The sequence below is a fragment of the Phyllobates terribilis genome, unplaced genomic scaffold (assembly GCF_046119375.1).
Source record: "Phyllobates terribilis strain yellow unplaced genomic scaffold, ASM4611937v1 Scaffold_9__5_contigs__length_417890890, whole genome shotgun sequence".
NCBI lineage: Eukaryota > Metazoa > Chordata > Amphibia > Anura > Dendrobatidae > Phyllobates > Phyllobates terribilis.
Window position 1 is genome coordinate 265,443,390 of NW_027362769.1, and position 23,837 is coordinate 265,467,226.

Here is a 23,837-nt window from a genome sequence, read left to right on the forward strand (position 1 = left end):
ATATATCCCACGGGGGTAAAATTGAAAAAAGTTGAAAAAAAATTTTTTTTTGGACTTAGTCATTTTTCCGACGTTTATCAGACTTTCAGATAGGGCAAATGTCAGTGAGCGTTCCGATTTCAGTTCCAGAGCGATTCGCCCAATGAGTCCTTGATATTTATTCATTTTCAGCCAATTTTCTGGATTTTTGAAAAATTCACTTTTTTTGTGAAAATATCCACTAAATGAGGGAATAATATGTGTGAGGGTACCCCAGTAGAGTTCCAAATGTGTGTGGGTAGAATATATATCCCACGGGGGTAAAACTGAAAAAAGTTGAAAAAAAATTTTTTTTGGACTTAGTCATTTTTCCGGCGTTTATCAGACTTTCAGATAGGGCAAATGTCAGTGAGCGTTCCGATTTCAGTTCCAGAGCGATTTGCCCAATGAGTCCTTGATATTTAGTCATTTTCAGCCAATTTTCTGGATTTTTGAAAAATTCACTTTTTTGTGAAACTATCCACTAAATGAGGGAATAATATGTGTGAGGGTACCCCAGGAGAGTTCCAAATGTGTGTGGGTAGAATATATATCCCACGGGGGTAAAATTGAAAAAAGTTGAAAAAAATTTTTTTTTGGACTTAGTTATTTTTCCGGCGTTTATCAGACTTTCAGATAGGGCAAATGTCAGTGAGCATTCAGATTTCAGTTCCAGAGCGATTCGCCCAATGAGTCCTTGATATTTAGTCATTTTCAGCCATTTTCTGGATTTTTGAAAAATTAACTTTTTTGTGAAAATATCCACTAAATGAGGGAATAATATGTGTGAGGGTACCCCAGAAGAGTTCCAAATGTGTGTGAGTAGAATATATATCCCACGGGGGTAAAATTGAAAAAAGTTGAAAAAATTTTTTTTTTGGACTTAGTCATTTTTCCGGCGTTTATCAGACTTTCAGATAGGGCAAATGTCAGTGAGCATTCCGATTTCAGTTCCAGAGCGATTCGCCCAATGAGTCCTTGATATTTAGTCATTTTCATCCAATTTCTGGATTTTTGAAAAATTAACTTTTTTGTGAAAATATCCACTAAATGAGGGAATAATATGTGTGAGGGTACCCCAGGAGAGTTCCAAATGTGTGTGGGTAGAATATATATCCCACGGGGGTAAAACTGAAAAAAGTTGAAAAAAATATTTTTTTTGGACTTAGTCATTTTTCCGGCGTTTATCAGACTTTCAGATAGGGCAAATGTCAGTGAGCGTTCCGATTTCAGTTCCAGAGCGATTTGCCCAATGAGTCCTTGATATTTAGTCATTTTCAGCCAATTTTCTGGATTTTTGAAAAATTCACTTTTTTGTGAAAATATCCACTAAATGAGGGAATAATATGTGTGAGGGTACCCCAGGAGAGTTCCAAATGTGTGTGGGTAGAATATAAATCCCACGGGGGTAAAACTGAAAAAAGTTGAAAAAAAATTTGTTTTTTCGACTTAGTCATTTTTCCGGCGTTTATCAGACTTTCAGATAGGGCAAATGTCAGTGAGCATTCCGATTTCAGTTCCAGAGCGATTCGCCCAATGAGTCCTTGATATTTAGTCATTTTCATCCAATTTCTGGATTTTTGAAAAATTAACTTTTTTGTGAAAATATCCACTAAATGAGGGAATAATATGTGTGAGGGTACCCCAGAAGAGTTCCAAATGTGTGTGGGTAGAATATATATCCCACGGGGGTAAAACTGAAAAAAGTTGAAAAAAAAATTTTTTTTGGACTTAGTCATTTTTCCGGCGTTTATCAGACTTTCAGATAGGGCAAATGTCAGTGAGCGTTCCGATTTCAGTTCCAGAGCGATTTGCCCAATGAGTCCTTGATATTTAGTCATTTTCAGCCAATTTTCTGGATTTTTGAAAAATTCACTTTTTTGTGAAAATATCCACTAAATGAGGGAATAATATGTGTGAGGGTACCCCAGGAGAGTTCCAAATGTGTGTGGGTAGAATATATATCCCACGGGGGTAAAATTGAAAAAAGTTGAAAAAAATTTTTTTTTGGACTTAGTTATTTTTCCGGCGTTTATCAGACTTTCAGATAGGGCAAATGTCAGTGAGCATTCCGATTTCAGTTCCAGAGCGATTCGCCCAATGAGTCCTTGATATTTAGTCATTTTCAGCCATTTTCTGGATTTTTGAAAAATTCACTTTTTTGTGAAAATATCCACTAAATGAGGGAATAATATGTGTGAGGGTACCCCAGAAGAGTTCCAAATGTGTGTGAGTAGAATATATATCCAACGGGGGTAAAATTGAAAAAAGTTGAAAAAATTTTTTTTTTGGACTTAGTCATTTTTCCGGCGTTTATCAGACTTTCAGATAGGGCAAATGTCAGTGAGCGTTCCGATTTCAGTTCCAGAGCGATTCGCCCAATGAGTCCTTGATATTTAGTCATTTTCAGCCAATTTTCTGGATTTTTGAAAAATTCACTTTTTTGTGAAAATATCCACTAAATGAGGGAATAATATGTGTGAGGGTACCCCAGGAGAGTTCCAAATGTGTGTGGGTAGAATATATATCCCACGGGGGTAAAATTGAAAAAAGTTGAAAAAAATTTTTTTTTGGACTTAGTTATTTTTCCGGCGTTTATCAGACTTTCAGATAGGGCAAATGTCAGTGAGCATTCCGATTTCAGTTCCAGAGCGATTCGCCCAATGAGTCCTTGATATTTAGTCATTTTCAGCCATTTTCTGGATTTTTGAAAAATTCACTTTTTTGTGAAAATATCCACTAAATGAGGGAATAATATGTGTGAGGGTACCCCAGAAGAGTTCCAAATGTGTGTGGGTAGAATATATATCCCACGGGGGTAAAATTGAAAAAAGTTGAAAAAAAATTTTTTTTTGGACTTAGTCATTTTTCCGACGTTTATCAGACTTTCAGATAGGGCAAATGTCAGTGAGCGTTCCGATTTCAGTTCCAGAGCGATTCGCCCAATGAGTCCTTGATATTTATTCATTTTCAGCCAATTTTCTGGATTTTTGAAAAATTCACTTTTTTGTGAAAATATCCACTAAATGAGGGAATAATATGTGTGAGGGTACCCCAGTAGAGTTCCAAATGTGTGTGGGTAGAATATATATCCCACGGGGGTAAAACTGAAAAAAGTTGAAAAAAAATTTTTTTTGGACTTAGTCATTTTTCCGGCGTTTATCAGACTTTCAGATAGGGCAAATGTCAGTGAGCGTTCCGATTTCAGTTCCAGAGCGATTTGCCCAATGAGTCCTTGATATTTAGTCATTTTCAGCCAATTTTCTGGATTTTTGAAAAATTCACTTTTTTGTGAAACTATCCACTAAATGAGGGAATAATATGTGTGAGGGTACCCCAGGAGAGTTCCAAATGTGTGTGGGTAGAATATATATCCCACGGGGGTAAAATTGAAAAAAGTTGAAAAAAATTTTTTTTTGGACTTAGTTATTTTTCCGGCGTTTATCAGACTTTCAGATAGGGCAAATGTCAGTGAGCATTCAGATTTCAGTTCCAGAGCGATTCGCCCAATGAGTCCTTGATATTTAGTCATTTTCAGCCATTTTCTGGATTTTTGAAAAATTAACTTTTTTGTGAAAATATCCACTAAATGAGGGAATAATATGTGTGAGGGTACCCCAGAAGAGTTCCAAATGTGTGTGAGTAGAATATATATCCCACGGGGGTAAAATTGAAAAAAGTTGAAAAAATTTTTTTTTTGGACTTAGTCATTTTTCCGGCGTTTATCAGACTTTCAGATAGGGAAAATGTCAGTGAGCATTCCGATTTCAGTTCCAGAGCGATTCGCCCAATGAGTCCTTGATATTTAGTCATTTTCATCCAATTTCTGGATTTTTGAAAAATTAACTTTTTTGTGAAAATATCCACTAAATGAGGGAATAATATGTGTGAGGGTACCCCAGAAGAGTTCCAAATGTGTGTGAGTAGAATATATATCCCACGGGGGTAAAATTGAAAAAAGTTGAAAAAATTTTTTTTTTGGACTTAGTCATTTTTCCGGCGTTTATCAGACTTTCAGATAGGGCAAATGTCAGTGAGCATTCCGATTTCAGTTCCAGAGCGATTCGCCCAATGAGTCCTTGATATTTAGTCATTTTCATCCAATTTCTGGATTTTTGAAAAATTAACTTTTTTGTGAAAATATCCACTAAATGAGGGAATAATATGTGTGAGGGTACCCCAGGAGAGTTCCAAATGTGTGTGGGTAGAATATATATCCCACGGGGGTAAAACTGAAAAAAGTTGAAAAAAATATTTTTTTTGGACTTAGTCATTTTTCCGGCGTTTATCAGACTTTCAGATAGGGCAAATGTCAGTGAGCGTTCCGATTTCAGTTCCAGAGCGATTTGCCCAATGAGTCCTTGATATTTAGTCATTTTCAGCCAATTTTCTGGATTTTTGAAAAATTCACTTTTTTGTGAAAATATCCACTAAATGAGGGAATAATATGTGTGAGGGTACCCCAGGAGAGTTCCAAATGTGTGTGGGTAGAATATATATCCCACGGGGGTAAAACTGAAAAAAGTTGAAAAAAAATTTTTTTTTTCGACTTAGTCATTTTTCCGGCGTTTATCAGACTTTCAGATAGGGCAAATGTCAGTGAGCATTCCGATTTCAGTTCCAGAGCGATTCGCCCAATGAGTCCTTGATATTTAGTCATTTTCATCCAATTTCTGGATTTTTGAAAAATGAACTTTTTTGTGAAAATATCCACTAAATGAGGGAATAATATGTGTGAGGGTACCCCAGAAGAGTTCCAAATGTGTGTGGGTAGAATATATATCCCACGGGGGTAAAATTGAAAAAAGTTGAAAAAAATTTTGTTTTTGGACTTAGTCATTTTTCCGACGTTTATCAGACTTTCAGATAGGGCAAATGTCAGTGAGCGTTCCGATTTCAGTTCCAGAGCGATTCGCCCAATGAGTCCTTGATATTTATTCATTTTCAGCCAATTTTCTGGATTTTTGAAAAATTCACTTTTTTGTGAAAATATCCACTAAATGAGGGAATAATATGTGTGAGGGTACCCCAGGAGAGTTCCAAATGTGTGTGGGTAGAATATATATCCCACGGGGGTAAAATTGAAAAAAGTTGAAAAAAATTTTTTTTTGGACTTAGTTATTTTTCCGGCGTTTATCAGACTTTCAGATAGGGCAAATGTCAGTGAGCATTCCGATTTCAGTTCCAGAGCGATTCGCCCAATGAGTCCTTGATATTTAGTCATTTTCAGCCATTTTCTGGATTTTTGAAAAATTCACTTTTTTGTGAAAATATCCACTAAATGAGGGAATAATATGTGGGAGGGTACCCCAGAAGAGTTCCAAATGTGTGTGAGTAGAATATATATCCCACGGGGGTAAAATTGAAAAAAGTTGAAAAAATTTTTTTTTTGGACTTAGTCATTTTTCCGGCGTTTATCAGACTTTCAGATAGGGCAAATGTCAGTGAGCATTCCGATTTCAGTTCCAGAGCGATTCGCCCAATGAGTCCTTGATATTTAGTCATTTTCATCCAATTTCTGGATTTTTGAAAAATTAACTTTTTTGTGAAAATATCCACTAAATGAGGGAATAATATGTGTGAGGGTACCCCAGTAGAGTTCCAAATGTGTGTGGGTAGAATATATATCCCACGGGGGTAAAACTGAAAAAAGTTGAAAAAAAAATTTTTTTTGGACTTAGTCATTTTTCCGGCGTTTATCAGACTTTCAGATAGGGCAAATGTCAGTGAGCGTTCCGATTTCAGTTCCAGAGCGATTCGCCCAATGAGTCCTTGATATTTAGTCATTTTCAGCCAATTTTCTGGATTTTTGAAAAATTCACTTTTTTGTGAAAATATCCACTAAATGAGGGAATAATATGTGTGAGGGTACCCCAGGAGAGTTCCAAATGTGTGTGGGTAGAATATATATCCCACGGGGGTAAAATTGAAAAAAGTTGAAAAAAATTTTTTTTTGGACTTAGTTATTTTTCCGGCGTTTATCAGACTTTCAGATAGGGCAAATGTCAGTGAGCATTCCGATTTCAGTTCCAGAGCGATTCGCCCAATGAGTCCTTGATATTTAGTCATTTTCAGCCATTTTCTGGATTTTTGAAAAATTCACTTTTTTGTGAAAATATCCACTAAATGAGGGAATAATATGTGTGAGGGTACCCCAGAAGAGTTCCAAATGTGTGTGGGTAGAATATATATCCCACGGGGGTAAAATTGAAAAAAGTTGAAAAAAAATTTTTTTTTGGACTTAGTCATTTTTCCGACGTTTATCAGACTTTCAGATAGGGCAAATGTCAGTGAGCATTCCGATTTCAGTTCCAGAGCGATTCGCCCAATGAGTCCTTGATATTTAGTCATTTTCAGCCATTTTCTGGATTTTTGAAAAATTCACTTTTTTGTGAAATTATCCACTAAATGAGGGAATAATATGTGTGAGGGTACCCCAGAAGAGTTCCAAATGTGTGTGGGTAGAATATATATCCCACGGGGGTAAAATTGAAAAAAGTTGAAAAAAAATTTTTTTTTGGACTTAGTCATTTTTCCGACGTTTATCAGACTTTCAGATAGGGCAAATGTCAGTGAGCGTTCCGATTTCAGTTCCAGAGCGATTCGCCCAATGAGTCCTTGATATTTAGTCATTTTCATCCAATTTCTGGATTTTTGAAAAATTAACTTTTTTGTGAAAATATCCACTAAATGAGGGAATAATATGTGTGAGGGTACCCCAGGAGAGTTCCAAATGTGTGTGGGTAGAATATATATCCCACGGGGGTAAAACTGAAAAAAGTTGAAAAAAATATTTTTTTTGGACTTAGTCATTTTTCCGGCGTTTATCAGACTTTCAGATAGGGCAAATGTCAGTGAGCGTTCCGATTTCAGTTCCAGAGCGATTTGCCCAATGAGTCCTTGATATTTAGTCATTTTCAGCCAATTTTCTGGATTTTTGAAAAATTCACTTTTTTGTGAAAATATCCACTAAATGAGGGAATAATATGTGTGAGGGTACCCCAGGAGAGTTCCAAATGTGTGTGGGTAGAATATAAATCCCACGGGGGTAAAACTGAAAAAAGTTGAAAAAAAATTTGTTTTTTCGACTTAGTCATTTTTCCGGCGTTTATCAGACTTTCAGATAGGGCAAATGTCAGTGAGCATTCCGATTTCAGTTCCAGAGCGATTCGCCCAATGAGTCCTTGATATTTAGTCATTTTCATCCAATTTCTGGATTTTTGAAAAATTAACTTTTTTGTGAAAATATCCACTAAATGAGGGAATAATATGTGTGAGGGTACCCCAGAAGAGTTCCAAATGTGTGTGGGTAGAATATATATCCCACGGGGGTAAAACTGAAAAAAGTTGAAAAAAAAATTTTTTTTGGACTTAGTCATTTTTCCGGCGTTTATCAGACTTTCAGATAGGGCAAATGTCAGTGAGCGTTCCGATTTCAGTTCCAGAGCGATTTGCCCAATGAGTCCTTGATATTTAGTCATTTTCAGCCAATTTTCTGGATTTTTGAAAAATTCACTTTTTTGTGAAAATATCCACTAAATGAGGGAATAATATGTGTGAGGGTACCCCAGGAGAGTTCCAAATGTGTGTGGGTAGAATATATATCCCACGGGGGTAAAATTGAAAAAAGTTGAAAAAAATTTTTTTTTGGACTTAGTTATTTTTCCGGCGTTTATCAGACTTTCAGATAGGGCAAATGTCAGTGAGCATTCCGATTTCAGTTCCAGAGCGATTCGCCCAATGAGTCCTTGATATTTAGTCATTTTCAGCCATTTTCTGGATTTTTGAAAAATTCACTTTTTTGTGAAAATATCCACTAAATGAGGGAATAATATGTGTGAGGGTACCCCAGAAGAGTTCCAAATGTGTGTGAGTAGAATATATATCCAACGGGGGTAAAATTGAAAAAAGTTGAAAAAATTTTTTTTTTGGACTTAGTCATTTTTCCGGCGTTTATCAGACTTTCAGATAGGGCAAATGTCAGTGAGCGTTCCGATTTCAGTTCCAGAGCGATTCGCCCAATGAGTCCTTGATATTTAGTCATTTTCAGCCAATTTTCTGGATTTTTGAAAAATTCACTTTTTTGTGAAAATATCCACTAAATGAGGGAATAATATGTGTGAGGGTACCCCAGGAGAGTTCCAAATGTGTGTGGGTAGAATATATATCCCACGGGGGTAAAATTGAAAAAAGTTGAAAAAAATTTTTTTTTGGACTTAGTTATTTTTCCGGCGTTTATCAGACTTTCAGATAGGGCAAATGTCAGTGAGCATTCCGATTTCAGTTCCAGAGCGATTCGCCCAATGAGTCCTTGATATTTAGTCATTTTCAGCCATTTTCTGGATTTTTGAAAAATTCACTTTTTTGTGAAAATATCCACTAAATGAGGGAATAATATGTGTGAGGGTACCCCAGAAGAGTTCCAAATGTGTGTGGGTAGAATATATATCCCACGGGGGTAAAATTGAAAAAAGTTGAAAAAAAATTTTTTTTTGGACTTAGTCATTTTTCCGACGTTTATCAGACTTTCAGATAGGGCAAATGTCAGTGAGCGTTCCGATTTCAGTTCCAGAGCGATTCGCCCAATGAGTCCTTGATATTTATTCATTTTCAGCCAATTTTCTGGATTTTTGAAAAATTCACTTTTTTGTGAAAATATCCACTAAATGAGGGAATAATATGTGTGAGGGTACCCCAGTAGAGTTCCAAATGTGTGTGGGTAGAATATATATCCCACGGGGGTAAAACTGAAAAAAGTTGAAAAAAAATTTTTTTTGGACTTAGTCATTTTTCCGGCGTTTATCAGACTTTCAGATAGGGCAAATGTCAGTGAGCGTTCCGATTTCAGTTCCAGAGCGATTTGCCCAATGAGTCCTTGATATTTAGTCATTTTCAGCCAATTTTCTGGATTTTTGAAAAATTCACTTTTTTGTGAAACTATCCACTAAATGAGGGAATAATATGTGTGAGGGTACCCCAGGAGAGTTCCAAATGTGTGTGGGTAGAATATATATCCCACGGGGGTAAAATTGAAAAAAGTTGAAAAAAATTTTTTTTTGGACTTAGTTATTTTTCCGGCGTTTATCAGACTTTCAGATAGGGCAAATGTCAGTGAGCATTCAGATTTCAGTTCCAGAGCGATTCGCCCAATGAGTCCTTGATATTTAGTCATTTTCAGCCATTTTCTGGATTTTTGAAAAATTAACTTTTTTGTGAAAATATCCACTAAATGAGGGAATAATATGTGTGAGGGTACCCCAGAAGAGTTCCAAATGTGTGTGAGTAGAATATATATCCCACGGGGGTAAAATTGAAAAAAGTTGAAAAAATTTTTTTTTTGGACTTAGTCATTTTTCCGGCGTTTATCAGACTTTCAGATAGGGAAAATGTCAGTGAGCATTCCGATTTCAGTTCCAGAGCGATTCGCCCAATGAGTCCTTGATATTTAGTCATTTTCATCCAATTTCTGGATTTTTGAAAAATTAACTTTTTTGTGAAAATATCCACTAAATGAGGGAATAATATGTGTGAGGGTACCCCAGAAGAGTTCCAAATGTGTGTGAGTAGAATATATATCCCACGGGGGTAAAATTGAAAAAAGTTGAAAAAATTTTTTTTTTGGACTTAGTCATTTTTCCGGCGTTTATCAGACTTTCAGATAGGGCAAATGTCAGTGAGCATTCCGATTTCAGTTCCAGAGCGATTCGCCCAATGAGTCCTTGATATTTAGTCATTTTCATCCAATTTCTGGATTTTTGAAAAATTAACTTTTTTGTGAAAATATCCACTAAATGAGGGAATAATATGTGTGAGGGTACCCCAGGAGAGTTCCAAATGTGTGTGGGTAGAATATATATCCCACGGGGGTAAAACTGAAAAAAGTTGAAAAAAATATTTTTTTTGGACTTAGTCATTTTTCCGGCGTTTATCAGACTTTCAGATAGGGCAAATGTCATAGAGCGTTCCGATTTCAGTTCCAGAGCGATTTGCCCAATGAGTCCTTGATATTTAGTCATTTTCAGCCAATTTTCTGGATTTTTGAAAAATTCACTTTTTTGTGAAAATATCCACTAAATGAGGGAATAATATGTGTGAGGGTACCCCAGGAGAGTTCCAAATGTGTGTGGGTAGAATATATATCCCACGGGGGTAAAACTGAAAAAAGTTGAAAAAAAATTTTTTTTTTCGACTTAGTCATTTTTCCGGCGTTTATCAGACTTTCAGATAGGGCAAATGTCAGTGAGCATTCCGATTTCAGTTCCAGAGCGATTCGCCCAATGAGTCCTTGATATTTAGTCATTTTCATCCAATTTCTGGATTTTTGAAAAATGAACTTTTTTGTGAAAATATCCACTAAATGAGGGAATAATATGTGTGAGGGTACCCCAGAAGAGTTCCAAATGTGTGTGGGTAGAATATATATCCCACGGGGGTAAAATTGAAAAAAGTTGAAAAAAATTTTGTTTTTGGACTTAGTCATTTTTCCGACGTTTATCAGACTTTCAGATAGGGCAAATGTCAGTGAGCGTTCCGATTTCAGTTCCAGAGCGATTCGCCCAATGAGTCCTTGATATTTATTCATTTTCAGCCAATTTTCTGGATTTTTGAAAAATTCACTTTTTTGTGAAAATATCCACTAAATGAGGGAATAATATGTGTGAGGGTACCCCAGGAGAGTTCCAAATGTGTGTGGGTAGAATATATATCCCACGGGGGTAAAATTGAAAAAAGTTGAAAAAAATTTTTTTTTGGACTTAGTTATTTTTCCGGCGTTTATCAGACTTTCAGATAGGGCAAATGTCAGTGAGCATTCCGATTTCAGTTCCAGAGCGATTCGCCCAATGAGTCCTTGATATTTAGTCATTTTCAGCCATTTTCTGGATTTTTGAAAAATTCACTTTTTTGTGAAAATATCCACTAAATGAGGGAATAATATGTGGGAGGGTACCCCAGAAGAGTTCCAAATGTGTGTGAGTAGAATATATATCCCACGGTGGTAAAATTGAAAAAAGTTGAAAAAATTTTTTTTTTGGACTTAGTCATTTTTCCGGCGTTTATCAGACTTTCAGATAGGGCAAATGTCAGTGAGCATTCCGATTTCAGTTCCAGAGCGATTCGCCCAATGAGTCCTTGATATTTAGTCATTTTCATCCAATTTCTGGATTTTTGAAAAATTAACTTTTTTGTGAAAATATCCACTAAATGAGGGAATAATATGTGTGAGGGTACCCCAGTAGAGTTCCAAATGTGTGTGGGTAGAATATATATCCCACGGGGGTAAAACTGAAAAAAGTTGAAAAAAAAATTTTTTTTGGACTTAGTCATTTTTCCGGCGTTTATCAGACTTTCAGATAGGGCAAATGTCAGTGAGCGTTCCGATTTCAGTTCCAGAGCGATTCGCCCAATGAGTCCTTGATATTTAGTCATTTTCAGCCAATTTTCTGGATTTTTGAAAAATTCACTTTTTTGTGAAAATATCCACTAAATGAGGGAATAATATGTGTGAGGGTACCCCAGGAGAGTTCCAAATGTGTGTGGGTAGAATATATATCCCACGGGGGTAAAATTGAAAAAAGTTGAAAAAAATTTTTTTTTGGACTTAGTTATTTTTCCGGCGTTTATCAGACTTTCAGATAGGGCAAATGTCAGTGAGCATTCCGATTTCAGTTCCAGAGCGATTCGCCCAATGAGTCCTTGATATTTAGTCATTTTCAGCCATTTTCTGGATTTTTGAAAAATTCACTTTTTTGTGAAAATATCCACTAAATGAGGGAATAATATGTGTGAGGGTACCCCAGAAGAGTTCCAAATGTGTGTGGGTAGAATATATATCCCACGGGGGTAAAATTGAAAAAAGTTGAAAAAAAATTTTTTTTTGGACTTAGTCATTTTTCCGACGTTTATCAGACTTTCAGATAGGGCAAATGTCAGTGAGCATTCCGATTTCAGTTCCAGAGCGATTCGCCCAATGAGTCCTTGATATTTAGTCATTTTCAGCCATTTTCTGGATTTTTGAAAAATTCACTTTTTTGTGAAATTATCCACTAAATGAGGGAATAATATGTGTGAGGGTACCCCAGAAGAGTTCCAAATGTGTGTGGGTAGAATATATATCCCACGGGGGTAAAATTGAAAAAAGTTGAAAAAAAATTTTTTTTTGGACTTAGTCATTTTTCCGACGTTTATCAGACTTTCAGATAGGGCAAATGTCAGTGAGCGTTCCGATTTCAGTTCCAGAGCGATTCGCCCAATGAGTCCTTGATATTTATTCATTTTCAGCCAATTTTCTGGATTTTTGAAAAATTCACTTTTTTTGTGAAAATATCCACTAAATGAGGGAATAATATGTGTGAGGGTACCCCAGTAGAGTTCCAAATGTGTGTGGGTAGAATATATATCCCACGGGGGTAAAACTGAAAAAAGTTGAAAAAAAATTTTTTTTGGACTTAGTCATTTTTCCGGCGTTTATCAGACTTTCAGATAGGGCAAATGTCAGTGAGCGTTCCGATTTCAGTTCCAGAGCGATTTGCCCAATGAGTCCTTGATATTTAGTCATTTTCAGCCAATTTTCTGGATTTTTGAAAAATTCACTTTTTTGTGAAACTATCCACTAAATGAGGGAATAATATGTGTGAGGGTACCCCAGGAGAGTTCCAAATGTGTGTGGGTAGAATATATATCCCACGGGGGTAAAATTGAAAAAAGTTGAAAAAAATTTTTTTTTGGACTTAGTTATTTTTCCGGCGTTTATCAGACTTTCAGATAGGGCAAATGTCAGTGAGCATTCAGATTTCAGTTCCAGAGCGATTCGCCCAATGAGTCCTTGATATTTAGTCATTTTCAGCCATTTTCTGGATTTTTGAAAAATTAACTTTTTTGTGAAAATATCCACTAAATGAGGGAATAATATGTGTGAGGGTACCCCAGAAGAGTTCCAAATGTGTGTGAGTAGAATATATATCCCACGGGGGTAAAATTGAAAAAAGTTGAAAAAATTTTTTTTTTGGACTTAGTCATTTTTCCGGCGTTTATCAGACTTTCAGATAGGGCAAATGTCAGTGAGCATTCCGATTTCAGTTCCAGAGCGATTCGCCCAATGAGTCCTTGATATTTAGTCATTTTCATCCAATTTCTGGATTTTTGAAAAATTAACTTTTTTGTGAAAATATCCACTAAATGAGGGAATAATATGTGTGAGGGTACCCCAGGAGAGTTCCAAATGTGTGTGGGTAGAATATATATCCCACGGGGGTAAAACTGAAAAAAGTTGAAAAAAATATTTTTTTTGGACTTAGTCATTTTTCCGGCGTTTATCAGACTTTCAGATAGGGCAAATGTCAGTGAGCGTTCCGATTTCAGTTCCAGAGCGATTTGCCCAATGAGTCCTTGATATTTAGTCATTTTCAGCCAATTTTCTGGATTTTTGAAAAATTCACTTTTTTGTGAAAATATCCACTAAATGAGGGAATAATATGTGTGAGGGTACCCCAGGAGAGTTCCAAATGTGTGTGGGTAGAATATAAATCCCACGGGGGTAAAACTGAAAAAAGTTGAAAAAAAATTTGTTTTTTCGACTTAGTCATTTTTCCGGCGTTTATCAGACTTTCAGATAGGGCAAATGTCAGTGAGCATTCCGATTTCAGTTCCAGAGCGATTCGCCCAATGAGTCCTTGATATTTAGTCATTTTCATCCAATTTCTGGATTTTTGAAAAATTAACTTTTTTGTGAAAATATCCACTAAATGAGGGAATAATATGTGTGAGGGTACCCCAGAAGAGTTCCAAATGTGTGTGGGTAGAATATATATCCCACGGGGGTAAAACTGAAAAAAGTTGAAAAAAAAATTTTTTTTGGACTTAGTCATTTTTCCGGCGTTTATCAGACTTTCAGATAGGGCAAATGTCAGTGAGCGTTCCGATTTCAGTTCCAGAGCGATTTGCCCAATGAGTCCTTGATATTTAGTCATTTTCAGCCAATTTTCTGGATTTTTGAAAAATTCACTTTTTTGTGAAAATATCCACTAAATGAGGGAATAATATGTGTGAGGGTACCCCAGGAGAGTTCCAAATGTGTGTGGGTAGAATATATATCCCACGGGGGTAAAATTGAAAAAAGTTGAAAAAAATTTTTTTTTGGACTTAGTTATTTTTCCGGCGTTTATCAGACTTTCAGATAGGGCAAATGTCAGTGAGCATTCCGATTTCAGTTCCAGAGCGATTCGCCCAATGAGTCCTTGATATTTAGTCATTTTCAGCCATTTTCTGGATTTTTGAAAAATTCACTTTTTTGTGAAAATATCCACTAAATGAGGGAATAATATGTGTGAGGGTACCCCAGAAGAGTTCCAAATGTGTGTGGGTAGAATATATATCCCACGGGGGTAAAATTGAAAAAAGTTGAAAAAAAATTTTTTTTTGGACTTAGTCATTTTTCCGACGTTTATCAGACTTTCAGATAGGGCAAATGTCAGTGAGCATTCCGATTTCAGTTCCAGAGCGATTCGCCCAATGAGTCCTTGATATTTAGTCATTTTCAGCCATTTTCTGGATTTTTGAAAAATTCACTTTTTTGTGAAATTATCCACTAAATGAGGGAATAATATGTGTGAGGGTACCCCAGAAGAGTTCCAAATGTGTGTGGGTAGAATATATATCCCACGGGGGTAAAATTGAAAAAAGCTGAAAAAAAATTTTTTTTTGGACTTAGTCATTTTTCCGACGTTTATCAGACTTTCAGATAGGGCAAATGTCAGTGAGCGTTCCGATTTCAGTTCCAGAGCGATTCGCCCAATGAGTCCTTGATATTTATTCATTTTCAGCCAATTTTCTGGATTTTTGAAAAATTCACTTTTTTTGTGAAAATATCCACTAAATGAGGGAATAATATGTGTGAGGGTACCCCAGTAGAGTTCCAAATGTGTGTGGGTAGAATATATATCCCACGGGGGTAAAACTGAAAAAAGTTGAAAAAAAATTTTTTTTGGACTTAGTCATTTTTCCGGCGTTTATCAGACTTTCAGATAGGGCAAATGTCAGTGAGCGTTCCGATTTCAGTTCCAGAGCGATTTGCCCAATGAGTCCTTGATATTTAGTCATTTTCAGCCAATTTTCTGGATTTTTGAAAAATTCACTTTTTTGTGAAACTATCCACTAAATGAGGGAATAATATGTGTGAGGGTACCCCAGGAGAGTTCCAAATGTGTGTGGGTAGAATATATATCCCACGGGGGTAAAATTGAAAAAAGTTGAAAAAAATTTTTTTTTGGACTTAGTTATTTTTCCGGCGTTTATCAGACTTTCAGATAGGGCAAATGTCAGTGAGCATTCAGATTTCAGTTCCAGAGCGATTCGCCCAATGAGTCCTTGATATTTAGTCATTTTCAGCCATTTTCTGGATTTTTGAAAAATTAACTTTTTTGTGAAAATATCCACTAAATGAGGGAATAATATGTGTGAGGGTACCCCAGAAGAGTTCCAAATGTGTGTGAGTAGAATATATATCCCACGGGGGTAAAATTGAAAAAAGTTGAAAAAATTTTTTTTTTGGACTTAGTCATTTTTCCGGCGTTTATCAGACTTTCAGATAGGGCAAATGTCAGTGAGCATTCCGATTTCAGTTCCAGAGCGATTCGCCCAATGAGTCCTTGATATTTAGTCATTTTCATCCAATTTCTGGATTTTTGAAAAATTAACTTTTTTGTGAAAATATCCACTAAATGAGGGAATAATATGTGTGAGGGTACCCCAGGAGAGTTCCAAATGTGTGTGGGTAGAATATATATCCCACGGGGGTAAAACTGAAAAAAGTTGAAAAAAATATTTTTTTTGGACTTAGTCATTTTTCCGGCGTTTATCAGACTTTCAGATAGGGCAAATGTCAGTGAGCGTTCCGATTTCAGTTCCAGAGCGATTTGCCCAATGAGTCCTTGATATTTAGTCATTTTCAGCCAATTTTCTGGATTTTTGAAAAATTCACTTTTTTGTGAAAATATCCACTAAATGAGGGAATAATATGTGTGAGGGTACCCCAGGAGAGTTCCAAATGTGTGTGGGTAGAATATAAATCCCACGGGGGTAAAACTGAAAAAAGTTGAAAAAAAATTTGTTTTTTCGACTTAGTCATTTTTCCGGCGTTTATCAGACTTTCAGATAGGGCAAATGTCAGTGAGCATTCCGATTTCAGTTCCAGAGCGATTCGCCCAATGAGTCCTTGATATTTAGTCATTTTCATCCAATTTCTGGATTTTTGAAAAATTAACTTTTTTGTGAAAATATCCACTAAATGAGGGAATAATATGTGTGAGGGTACCCCAGAAGAGTTCCAAATGTGTGTGGGTAGAATATATATCCCACGGGGGTAAAACTGAAAAAAGTTGAAAAAAAAATTTTTTTTGGACTTAGTCATTTTTCCGGCGTTTATCAGACTTTCAGATAGGGCAAATGTCAGTGAGCGTTCCGATTTCAGTTCCAGAGCGATTTGCCCAATGAGTCCTTGATATTTAGTCATTTTCAGCCAATTTTCTGGATTTTTGAAAAATTCACTTTTTTGTGAAAATATCCACTAAATGAGGGAATAATATGTGTGAGGGTACCCCAGGAGAGTTCCAAATGTGTGTGGGTAGAATATATATCCCACGGGGGTAAAATTGAAAAAAGTTGAAAAAAATTTTTTTTTGGACTTAGTTATTTTTCCGGCGTTTATCAGACTTTCAGATAGGGCAAATGTCAGTGAGCATTCCGATTTCAGTTCCAGAGCGATTCGCCCAATGAGTCCTTGATATTTAGTAATTTTCAGCCATTTTCTGGATTTTTGAAAAATTCACTTTTTTGTGAAAATATCCACTAAATGAGGGAATAATATGTGTGAGGGTACCCCAGAAGAGTTCCAAATGTGTGTGAGTAGAATATATATCCCACGGGGGTAAAATTGAAAAAAGTTGAAAAAATTTTTTTTTTGGACTTAGTCATTTTTCCGGCGTTTATCAGACTTTCAGATAGGGCAAATGTCAGTGAGCATTCCGATTTCAGTTCCAGAGCGATTCGCCCAATGAGTCCTTGATATTTAGTCATTTTCATCCAATTTCTGGATTTTTGAAAAATTAACTTTTTTGTGAAAATATCCACTAAATGAGGGAATAATATGTGTGAGGGTACCCCAGGAGAGTTCCAAATGTGTGTGGGTAGAATATAAATCCCACGGGGGTAAAACTGAAAAAAGTTGAAAAAAAATTTGTTTTTTCGACTTAGTCATTTTTCCGGCGTTTATCAGACTTTCAGATAGGGCAAATGTCAGTGAGCGTTCCGATTTCAGTTCCAGAGCGATTTGCCCAATGAGTCCTTGATATTTAGTCATTTTCAGCCAATTTTCTGGATTTTTGAAAAATTCACTTTTTTGTGAAAATATCCACTAAATGAGGGAATAATATGTGTGAGGGTACCCCAGGAGAGTTCCAAATGTGTGTGGGTAGAATATATATCCCACGGGGGTAAAACTGAAAAAAGTTGAAAAAAATATTTTTTTTGGACTTAGTCATTTTTCCGGCGTTTATCAGACTTTCAGATAGGGCAAATGTCAGTGAGCGTTCCGATTTCAGTTCCAGAGCGATTTGCCCAATGAGTCCTTGATATTTAGTCATTTTCAGCCAATTTTCTGGATTTTTGAAAAATTCACTTTTTTGTGAAAATATCCACTAAATGAGGGAATAATATGTGTGAGGGTACCCCAGGAGAGTTCCAAATGTGTGTGGGTAGAATATAAATCCCACGGGGGTAAAACTGAAAAAAGTTGAAAAAAAATTTGTTTTTTCGACTTAGTCATTTTTCCGGCGTTTATCAGACTTTCAGATAGGGCAAATGTCAGTGAGCATTCCGATTTCAGTTCCAGAGCGATTCGCCCAATGAGTCCTTGATATTTAGTCATTTTCATCCAATTTCTGGATTTTTGAAAAATTAACTTTTTTGTGAAAATATCCACTAAATGAGGGAATAATATGTGTGAGGGTACCCCAGAAGAGTTCCAAATGTGTGTGGGTAGAATATATATCCCACGGGGGTAAAACTGAAAAAAGTTGAAAAAAAAATTTTTTTTGGACTTAGTCATTTTTCCGGCGTTTATCAGACTTTCAGATAGGGCAAATGTCAGTGAGCGTTCCGATTTCAGTTCCAGAGCGATTTGCCCAATGAGTCCTTGATATTTAGTCATTTTCAGCCAATTTTCTGGATTTTTGAAAAATTCACTTTTTTGTGAAAATATCCACTAAATGAGGGAATAATATGTGTGAGGGTACCCCAGGAGAGTTCCAAATGTGTGTGGGTAGAATATATATCCCACGGGGGTAAAATTGAAAAAAGTTGAAAAAAATTTTTTTTTGGACTTAGTTATTTTTCCGGCGTTTATCAGACTTTCAGATAGGGCAAATGTCAGTGAGCATTCCGATTTCAGTTCCAGAGCGATTCGCCCAATGAGTCCTTGATATTTAGTAATTTTCAGCCATTTTCTGGATTTTTGAAAAATTCACTTTTTTGTGAAAATATCCACTAAATGAGGGAATAATATGTGTGAGGGTACCCCAGAAGAGTTCCAAATGTGTGTGAGTAGAATATATATCCCACGGGGGTAAAATTGAAAAAAGTTGAAAAAATTTTTTTTTTGGACTTAGTCATTTTTCCGGCGTTTATCAGACTTTCAGATAGGGCAAATGTCAGTGAGCATTCCGATTTCAGTTCCAGAGCGATTCGCCCAATGAGTCCTTGATATTTAGTCATTTTCATCCAATTTCTGGATTTTTGAAAAATTAACTTTTTTGTGAAAATATCCACTAAATGAGGGAATAATATGTGTGAGGGTACCCCAGGAGAGTTCCAAATGTGTGTGGGTAGAATATAAATCCCACGGGGGTAAAACTGAAAAAAGTTGAAAAAAAATTTGTTTTTTCGACTTAGTCATTTTTCCGGCGTTTATCAGACTTTCAGATAGGGCAAATGTCAGTGAGCGTTCCGATTTCAGTTCCAGAGCGATTTGCCCAATGAGTCCTTGATATTTAGTCATTTTCAGCCAATTTTCTGGATTTTTGAAAAATTCACTTTTTTGTGAAAATATCCACTAAATGAGGGAATAATATGTGTGAGGGTACCCCAGGAGAGTTCCAAATGTGTGTGGGTAGAATATATATCCCACGGGGGTAAAATTGAAAAAAGTTGAAAAAAATTTTTTTTTGGACTTAGTTATTTTTCCGGCGTTTATCAGACTTTCAGATAGGGCAAATGTCAGTGAGCATTCCGATTTCAGTTCCAGAGCGATTCGCCCAATGAGTCCTTGATATTTAGTCATTTTCAGCCATTTTCTGGATTTTTGAAAAATTCACTTTTTTGTGAAAATATCCACTAAATGAGGGAATAATATGTGTGAGGGTACCCCAGAAGAGTTCCAAATGTGTGTGAGTAGAATATATATCCAACGGGGGTAAAATTGAAAAAAGTTGAAAAAATTTTTTTTTTGGACTTAGTCATTTTTCCGGCGTTTATCAGACTTTCAGATAGGGCAAATGTCAGTGAGCATTCCGATTTCAGTTCCAGAGCGATTCGCCCAATGAGTCCTTGATATTTAGTCATTTTCATCCAATTTCTGGATTTTTGAAAAATTAACTTTTTTGTGAAAATATCCACTAAATGAGGGAATAATATGTGTGAGGGTACCCCAGTAGAGTTCCAAATGTGTGTGGGTAGAATATATATCCCACGGGGGTAAAACTGAAAAAAGTTGAAAAAAAAATTTTTTTTGGACTTAGTCATTTTTCCGGCGTTTATCAGACTTTCAGATAGGGCAAATGTCAGTGAGCGTTCCGATTTCAGTTCCAGAGCGATTCGCCCAATGAGTCCTTGATATTTAGTCATTTTCAGCCAATTTTCTGGATTTTTGAAAAATTCACTTTTTTGTGAAAATATCCACTAAATGAGGGAATAATATGTGTGAGGGTACCCCAGGAGAGTTCCAAATGTGTGTGGGTAGAATATATATCCCACGGGGGTAAAATTGAAAAAAGTTGAAAAAAATTTTTTTTTGGACTTAGTTATTTTTCCGGCGTTTATCAGACTTTCAGATAGGGCAAATGTCAGTGAGCATTCCGATTTCAGTTCCAGAGCGATTCGCCCAATGAGTCCTTGATATTTAGTCATTTTCAGCCATTTTCTGGATTTTTGAAAAATTCACTTTTTTGTGAAAATATCCACTAAATGAGGGAATAATATGTGTGAGGGTACCCCAGAAGAGTTCCAAATGTGTGTGGGTAGAATATATATCCCACGGGGGTAAAATTGAAAAAAGTTGAAAAAAAATTTTTTTTTGGACTTAGTCATTTTTCCGACGTTTATCAGACTTTCAGATAGGGCAAATGTCAGTGAGCGTTCCGATTTCAGTTCCAGAGCGATTCGCCCAATGAGTCCTTGATATTTATTCATTTTCAGCCAATTTTCTGGATTTTTGAAAAATTCACTTTTTTGTGAAAATATCCACTAAATGAGGGAATAATATGTGTGAGGGTACCCCAGTAGAGTTCCAAATGTGTGTGGGTAGAATATATATCCCACGGGGGTAAAACTGAAAAAAGTTGAAAAAAAATTTTTTTTGGACTTAGTCATTTTTCCGGCGTTTATCAGACTTTCAGATAGGGCAAATGTCAGTGAGCGTTCCGATTTCAGTTCCAGAGCGATTTGCCCAATGAGTCCTTGATATTTAGTCATTTTCAGCCAATTTTCTGGATTTTTGAAAAATTCACTTTTTTGTGAAACTATCCACTAAATGAGGGAATAATATGTGTGAGGGTACCCCAGAAGAGTTCCAAATGTGTGTGAGTAGAATATATATCCCACGGGGGTAAAATTGAAAAAAGTTGAAAAAATTTTTTTTTTGGACTTAGTCATTTTTCCGGCGTTTATCAGACTTTCAGATAGGGCAAATGTCAGTGAGCATTCCGATTTCAGTTCCAGAGCGATTCACCCAATGAGTCCTTGATATTTAGTCATTTTCATCCAATTTCTGGATTTTTGAAAAATTAACTTTTTTGTGAAAATATCCACTAAATGAGGGAATAATATGTGTGAGGGTACCCCAGAAGAGTTCCAAATGTGTGTGAGTAGAATATATATCCCACGGGGGTAAAATTGAAAAAAGTTGAAAAAATTTTTTTTTTGGACTTAGTCATTTTTCCGGCGTTTATCAGACTTTCAGATAGGGCAAATGTCAGTGAGCATTCCGATTTCAGTTCCAGAGCGATTCGCCCAATGAGTCCTTGATATTTAGTCATTTTCATCCAATTTCTGGATTTTTGAAAAATTAACTTTTTTGTGAAAATATCCACTAAATGAGGGAATAATATGTGTGAGGGTACCCCAGGAGAGTTCCAAATGTGTGTGGGTAGAATATATATCCCACGGGGGTAAAACTGAAAAAAGTTGAAAAAAATATTTTTTTTGGACTTAGTCATTTTTCCGGCGTTTATCAGACTTTCAGATAGGGCAAATGTCAGTGAGCGTTCCGATTTCAGTTCCAGAGCGATTTGCCCAATGAGTCCTTGATATTTAGTCATTTTCAGCCAATTTTCTGGATTTTTGAAAAATTCACTTTTTTGTGAAAATATCCACTAAATGAGGGAATAATATGTGTGAGGGTACCCCAGGAGAGTTCCAAATGTGTGTGGGTAGAATATATATCCCACGGGGGTAAAACTGAAAAAAGTTGAAAAAAAATTTTTTTTTTCGACTTAGTCATTTTTCCGGCGTTTATCAGACTTTCAGATAGGGCAAATGTCAGTGAGCATTCCGATTTCAGTTCCAGAGCGATTCGCCCAATGAGTCCTTGATATTTAGTCATTTTCATCCAATTTCTGGATTTTTGAAAAATGAACTTTTTTGTGAAAATATCCACTAAATGAGGGAATAATATGTGTGAGGGTACCCCAGAAGAGTTCCAAATGTGTGTGGGTAGAATATATATCCCACGGGGGTAAAATTGAAAAAAGTTGAAAAAAATTTTTTTTTTGGACTTAGTCATTTTTCCGACGTTTATCAGACTTTCAGATAGGGCAAATGTCAGTGAGCGTTCCGATTTCAGTTCCAGAGCGATTCGCCCAATGAGTCCTTGATATTTATTCATTTTCAGCCAATTTTCTGGATTTTTGAAAAATTCACTTTTTTGTGAAAATATCCACTAAATGAGGGAATAATATGTGTGAGGGTACCCCAGGAGAGTTCCAAATGTGTGTGGGTAGAATATATATCCCACGGGGGTAAAATTGAAAAAAGTTGAAAAAAATTTTTTTTTGGACTTAGTTATTTTTCCGGCGTTTATCAGACTTTCAGATAGGGCAAATGTCAGTGAGCATTCCGATTTCAGTTCCAGAGCGATTCGCCCAATGAGTCCTTGATATTTAGTCATTTTCAGCCATTTTCTGGATTTTTGAAAAATTCACTTTTTTGTGAAAATATCCACTAAATGAGGGAATAATATGTGGGAGGGTACCCCAGAAGAGTTCCAAATGTGTGTGAGTAGAATATATATCCCACGGGGGTAAAATTGAAAAAAGTTGAAAAAATTTTTTTTTTGGACTTAGTCATTTTTCCGGCGTTTATCAGACTTTCAGATAGGGCAAATGTCAGTGAGCATTCCGATTTCAGTTCCAGAGCGATTCGCCCAATGAGTCCTTGATATTTAGTCATTTTCATCCAATTTCTGGATTTTTGAAAAATTAACTTTTTTGTGAAAATATCCACTAAATGAGGGAATAATATGTGTGAGGGTACCCCAGTAGAGTTCCAAATGTGTGTGGGTAGAATATATATCCCACGGGGGTAAAACTGAAAAAAGTTGAAAAAAAAATTTTTTTTGGACTTAGTCATTTTTCCGGCGTTTATCAGACTTTCAGATAGGGCAAATGTCAGTGAGCGTTCCGATTTCAGTTCCAGAGCGATTCGCCCAATGAGTCCTTGATATTTAGTCATTTTCAGCCAATTTTCTGGATTTTTGAAAAATTCACTTTTTTGTGAAAATATCCACTAAATGAGGGAATAATATGTGTGAGGGTACCCCAGGAGAGTTCCAAATGTGTGTGGGTAGAATATATATCCCACGGGGGTAAAATTGAAAAAAGTTGAAAAAAATTTTTTTTTGGACTTAGTTATTTTTCCGGCGTTTATCAGACTTTCAGATAGGGCAAATGTCAGTGAGCATTCCGATTTCAGTTCCAGAGCGATTCGCCCAATGAGTCCTTGATATTTAGTCATTTTCAGCCATTTTCTGGATTTTTGAAAAATTCACTTTTTTGTGAAAATATCCACTAAATGAGGGAATAATATGTGTGAGGGTACCCCAGAAGAGTTCCAAATGTGTGTGGGTAGAATATATATCCCACGGGGGTAAAATTGAAAAAAGTTGAAAAAAAATTTTTTTTTGGACTTAGTCATTTTTCCGACGTTTATCAGACTTTCAGATAGGGCAAATGTCAGTGAGCGTTCCGATTTCAGTTCCAGAGCGATTCGCCCAATGAGTCCTTGATATTTATTCATTTTCAGCCAATTTTCTGGATTTTTGAAAAATTCACTTTTTTGTGAAAATATCCACTAAATGAGGGAATAATATGTGTGAGGGTACCCCAGTAGAGTTCCAAATGTGTGTGGGTAGAATATATATCCCACGGGGGTAAAACTGAAAAAAGTTGAAAAAAAATTTTTTTTGGACTTAGTCATTTTTCCGGCGTTTATCAGACTTTCAGATAGGGCAAATGTCAGTGAGCGTTCCGATTTCAGTTCCAGAGCGATTTGCCCAA